The 6,000-nt window shown below is 40.4% G+C and overlaps 1 protein-coding gene across 4 annotated transcripts in view; it reads left to right on the top strand.

Moving 5' to 3' along the window:
* The first annotated feature begins 2,739 nt into the window (after nt 1-2,739).
* The window catches only part of LOC109871062 (signal transducer and activator of transcription 1-alpha/beta-like), a 36,363-nt gene continuing 33,102 nt past the window's right edge, over nt 2,740-6,000 (top strand). For 2 of the 4 annotated variants that reach the window (XR_002252262.2, XM_020461864.2), the window contains exon 1: nt 2,752-2,934. The gene's annotated coding sequence lies outside the window, so the exon portion shown is untranslated. Of the gene's footprint in view, nt 2,935-6,000 lie in introns of all 4 variants that reach the window. The other 2 variants (XR_004205619.1, XM_031805609.1) reach the window with 2 other exon arrangements.

The raw sequence follows: 6,000 nt of genomic DNA, 5'->3' as shown, positions 1-6,000 counted from the left end.
AACCAAGATGGAACTCTTTGGCCTGAATGCCAATCGTCACGTCTTCCCTAAAGTGAAGCATGGTGGTGGCAGCATGCTGTGGTGATGTTTTTCAGCGGCAGGGACTGGGAGACTAGTCAGGATCAAGGGAAAGATTAACGGAGAAAAGTACAGAGTTCATTGATAAAAACCTGCTCCAGAGCGCTCAGGACCTCAGACTGGGGCAAAGGTTCAGCTTCCAACAGGACAATGACCCTAAGCACACAGCCAAGACAGGGCAGGACTGGTTTCGGGACAAGTCTCTGAATGTCCTTGAGTGGCCCAGCCAGAGCCCGGACTTGAAGCCGATCTAACATTTCTGGAGAGACCTGAAAAATCGCTGTGCAGTGACGCTCCCCATCCAGCCTGATAGAGCTTGAGAGGATTTGCAAAGAAGAATGGGAGAAATATCAGAGCTCAGGATAAGACCCAGATGCAGACAGTTCGAAGTAACAAAAGTTTATTACAAAAACAGAGGGCAGGCAGAGGTCAGTAATCCAGAGCAGCCTCCGAAATGTACAGAACGGCATGCAGGCTCAGGGTCAGGGCAGGCATAATGGTCAAAACCGGGAAAACTAGAAAACAGGGACTAGAGAGAAAAACAGGAGTACGGGTAAAAGGAGGAGACAGAGGGCTGTGAGACAGAGATTTAATCTTGATACATGAAATGTGGGATATATACGGAGGGTGCGGGGCAGCAGAAGATGAACAGCAGAGGGGCTAAGGATCTTGGAAATGGGCAAAGGGCTAATAAAATCAAGGGGAACGTTTACAGGACTCTACCCGGAGGGGCAGATCCCGAGTTCACTGTCATACGATGCCACCTTTCCAATCTAGTCAGTTCGTAAAATTTCTGCCCCACACACCACCGAATTCCAAACTGTCAGCACAAGAACTGTTCATCGGGAGCTTCATGAAATGGGACTCCATGGCCGAGCAGCCACACACAAGCCTAAGATCACCATGCGCAATGCCATCACTCTGAAGTGATGAATCACGCTTCATCATCTGGCAGTCCGGCGGACGAATCTGGGTTTGGCGGATGCCAGGAGAACGCTACCTGACCGAATGCATAGTGCCAACTGAAAAGTTTGGTGGAGAAGGAATAATGATCTGGGGCTGTTTTTCATGGTTTGGGCTAGGCCCTTTAGTTCCAGTGAAGGGAAATCTTAATGCTACATCATACAATGATTCTAGACGATTCTGCACGTCCAATTTAGTGGCAACCGTTTGGGGAAGGCCCTTTCTTGTTTCATTATGACAATGCCCCGTGCACAAAGCGAGGTCCATACAGTAATTGTTTGGCGAGATCTGTGTGAAAGAACTTGATTGGCTTCCACAGAGCCCTGACCTCAACCCCATCAAACACCTTTGGGATGAATTGGAACACCAACCTTCAAGCCAGGCCTAATGGAAGCAAGTCCCCGCAGTAATGTTAGAACATCGAGTGGAAAGCTTTCCCAGAAGATTGGAGGCTGTTATAACAGCAAAGGGGGGACCAACTCCATATTAATGCCCATGATTTTGGAATTAGATGTTCAATACACACAGGAAACTGTTGAGCGTGAAAAATCCAGTAGCGTTGCAGTACTTGACACAAACCGGTGTGCCTGGCACCTACTACCATACCCTGTTCAACGGCACTTAAATATTTTGTCTGGCCCATTCACCCTCTGAGTGGCACACATACACAATCCATGTCTAAATTTTCTCAAGGATTAAAAATCTTTCCTTAACCTGTCTCCTCCCTCCATCTACACTGATTGAAGTAGATTTAACAAGTGACAATATTTAACAAGTGGCAATAAGGGATAATAGCTTTCACCTAGTCAGTCTATGTCATTGAAAGAGCAGGTGTTCAAAATGATGTGAACACTCAGTGTCTATATTCCGGTCTCTGTTATTGCTGGTTCTATTCCGGTCTCTGTTATTGCTGGTTCTCTGTTATTGATATTTCTTCATTTCTTTCTTTTTACTTTTTGGATTATGTGTGTATTGTATTTTTTGTTGTTTCTAGGCATTATTACTGCACTGTGGAAGCTGGAGAAAAAAAAACAGAATTTTAGTACATTTCGTTCTATAGGCTTTTGTCAAGAAGGGACACACATTTTCGTAGGAGGTTTAGAAGGTACACAGCAGGTTAGGTTATTAACGTAGCAGGCAATTATAATTAGGTTAAGGTTAGAAAAAGGATTAGGGATTGCGAAAAATAATAATGAAACAATTAAATAATTTACGTCATATATGACAGCAGCTGTATCCCATCTAGTCATTGCCTTTCTATAGTATGTTTCCTATCAGTGGCTCCTTCTACTTTCGCCTTCTTGGAAACCACGTGGTTTGTACACAGCCATTCCATAATCTCCGGCTACTCCCTCCGACAGAAACTGCAGAGCGTTTGCAAAGCTTATTTGTGACTATACCGACTCTTGAACGTTGCCGAGCAATTGTAATAAATGGAATATGGTTAATTTTTAACATGCCATTGGAGTACAGGATGAACTACCCAGCAAATAGCTATGGAATTACTTCCAAAGCTTATGTGTTCAATAATATGTTAGGTTTCTATTTACGCTCTGAATAAGTTGCGTTTTTAATTTGAAGTTTCTGATTTCAGTCTGACGAGGGAGGTTGCCGAATAGAAAGAACAGTGCTAAAACGCATATGTACTTTGATTGGTCCTCTACTACTATGGGCGTCAACCTTTGCAAAAGCTTAGCTATGACAGGCTTTATCGCATATGGGCTGTGCCATTGAACAGCTGTTCATATAAAAGTTGGTATTTTCAGAATTATTTTATTGACAATACAAATGTTAATATCATATGTTGTCTGAGCCACCAGGCTGCTGAAGTGGAGGGACCTTTCCTATTTATCTTGACTTCACCTTTTCGTACCGTTTTCAACATTATTCAAGGTAGGTGCAGGTTATTGAATTTACCTGGTTCTTACAGCAATCATTACCTAGGTAAACCCCCCCCCCCCCCCAAAAAAAGCATTGGCATGCAGGGAATTTTGACCAAAACAGAGTGTCAAAGGAAACCAAATCAAGGAAAGAGTGAAACTGAAAGTATACTTGCTAATAATTACACTTACATTTTCTTATATTATTGATATGGTGATATTTAAAGTGTACCTTTTCAATTAATTTGTCACAATTGCAGAAATTGAAGTTGCAAATTGCTTGGATTTGTTATTATGCTTTTTTAACGTCTTTTCTTTGTAAATTGTATTGGGCTATATTTTTTATTTTTTTAAAACCTTTATTTAACTAGGCAAGTCAGTTAAGAACAAATTCTTATTTACAATGACGGCTTAGGAATAGTGGGTTAACTGCCTTGTTCAGGGGCAGAACAACAGATTTTTACATTGTCAGCTCGGGGATTCGATCTAGCAACCTTTCGGTTACTGGCCCAACTGGTTCTACTGGCTACTGGCTAACGTTCTATAAAAATATTTTATATCATTTGTCAGAAGTGATTAGGCTATCTAATTTTTAAATACTCAGTAAATACATGTGTAATAACTGCAAGTGTGGTAGATTACCATCTTTTTATAATCTTAATTACATTTGTATTATCTTTGTTTTCAAATGCTGTTTTCAGAATGCATTTGGTTGAACCCTCAGCATAATCGTATAAAGAAGACACTTCAGCTGTTTAAAGTTGATCTTGCAATGCTTCAAAGGTTTAGAAAAAGTTTATGCTAAGCTGAAGGCTTACACACCACCACAATTGTAATCATAGCTGTTGACTGAATATATTTACATTTTAGTCATTTAGCAGACACTCTTATCCAGTTAGTCCCGCTTAGCTGTCTTAAGATGAATGCACTATCACAGTCATAGTAAGTACATTATTTCCAGTGGTGTAAAGTGCTAAAGTAAAAATATTTTAAAGTCGTTTTTTGGAGTATCTGTACTTTACTATTTATATTTTGGGCAACTTTTACTTCACTACATTCCTAAAGAAAATAATGTACTTTTTACTCCCTACATTTTTGATGACGCCCAGAAGTTACATTTTGAATGCTTAACAGGACAGGAAAATGGTCCAATTCACACACACGTCAATAGACCATTCCTGGTCATCCCTACTGCCTCTGATCTGGCGGACTTACTAAACGCAAATGCATTTTTGCATTTTTGATGTCTGAGTGTTGGAGTGTGCCCCTCGCTATCTGTAAATTAAAGCAGAAAAAAATGGTGCCGTCTGCTTTGCTTAATATAATGAATTTGAAATGATTTATACTTTTATTTTTGATACTTAAGTATATTTAGAACCACATCCTTTTAGACTTTTACTCCGGTAGTATTTTACTGGATGACTTCCACTTTTACTTGAGTAACTTTCTATTAAGGTAACTATACTTTTACTCAAGTATGACAATTGGGTACTTTTTCCACAACACCATTATTCCTCAATAAAGTAGTCCTAGCTTCAGGGAGAAGCTGGTTCCGCCATTGGGGTGCCAGGCCAGATAAGAGCTTGGACTGCGTAGGTGTGGGAGAACCAAGAGACCAGAACAGAATACTCAGGTTTTATGGTCACATACACTATATAGGTGCAGTGGAACGTGTTGTTTTACAGAGTCAGCCATAGTAGCATGGCGCTCCTGAAGCAAATTAGAGCACATCGCCAGATTTTTTACATTGATGGCTCAGGTTTTCAAACCAGCAACCTTTTGATTAGTGGCCCAATGCTATAATCGCTAGGCTACCTGCCGCCCTAGCATTGGCGTGTAGGTTTTGAGCAGACCCGGAAGGTTGCTCTGAGGCTGCTCTGGAGGCAAGTACCATAGTTTTGTAGTGGATGCGGCTTCGACTGGGAAGCCAGTGGAATACGCGGAGGAGCGGGTGAATTTGGTGACATGGGAGAATTTGGGAAGGTTGAACACCAGGAAAGCTGCAGTGTTCTGGATAAATTGCAGGGGTTTGATGGCACAAGCAGGGAGCCCAGCCAACAGTGAGTTGCAGTAGTCCAATCAGTCAGTATGTGATAATGATTGTAAATCCTTGATTTGGAACAGGTAACTCTAATAGATTTTCTCTTAATAGGAGACAGTACACTCAATGGTTCAATGCGTAATCTAATGTACTAATCAAAACAGTCCTGTTCATCAGTGCAGGAAACGCTGCAGTATCTCCTCTCAGTGTTTTTCTTGTAAAGACATATTTTTCTGTTTTGACAGGAGTTTCTGTCCATGACTGGCTGACTTTTACTAAGCCTGTTGATTCAGCTCCACTATCCGTGACTAAAGTTTGACTAAATAATTGACTGGCAGCCTGTTCTGGCAGACTGGAATTCAAGTGAAGTGCATAGAAATGTTCTGTGCATGTGAATCACAGCAGCATGACATGGAGGGAGTTCACCATGAAATTTAATCCACGAGGTAAAGTAGGTTGTAATATCTCAGACATTCAACAGATTTTCAAAAGACATTCATGGTTAGCCTATTTAAACATTGACATCAGTTTCCATTCCTCTCTGATTACTACAAAGGATCTTTCAGGAGGTAATTTTTTAGTTAGGGACTGCGGTGAAACTGCCCTTGAGTGTCTAAGTGATGTGGTTAAAAAATGTTTACCTTTTAACTGCAATAAATGTTTTGATCATTCTTACAGAAACCTCAAATAAAATGTGAAATTAGTCCAAAAAAAGTCTGGCCTACTTTTAGAACCTTTGATTTGCATAAAAATAAGTGTTGTTTTGGTATAAATAATCAAATCATATAAAATTGCATTTAAATCTCTTGTCCACTATAACGTTTTCATGGATTGTCATAGAAACATAAAACTAAATCCAAATGATTCAAACCAAACCCTCAATGGAACTGACGCAAGCCATCACCGCCATACAAGTTTCGTCTGTACAAATGTGACCGACCGCCTTGATTCGGTCTTATGTATCAAAATTTGAAATTATGTTTTTTTACACTGGATAAAAGCAGAGACACAGCTACAAAATGGTATAGCATTCACTGA

This window comes from Oncorhynchus kisutch, linkage group LG26 (genome assembly GCF_002021735.2).
Source record: "Oncorhynchus kisutch isolate 150728-3 linkage group LG26, Okis_V2, whole genome shotgun sequence".
NCBI lineage: Eukaryota > Metazoa > Chordata > Actinopteri > Salmoniformes > Salmonidae > Oncorhynchus > Oncorhynchus kisutch.
Note: the sequence above shows the minus strand (reverse complement) of the source record. Positions and strands in the feature narration are given on the sequence as shown.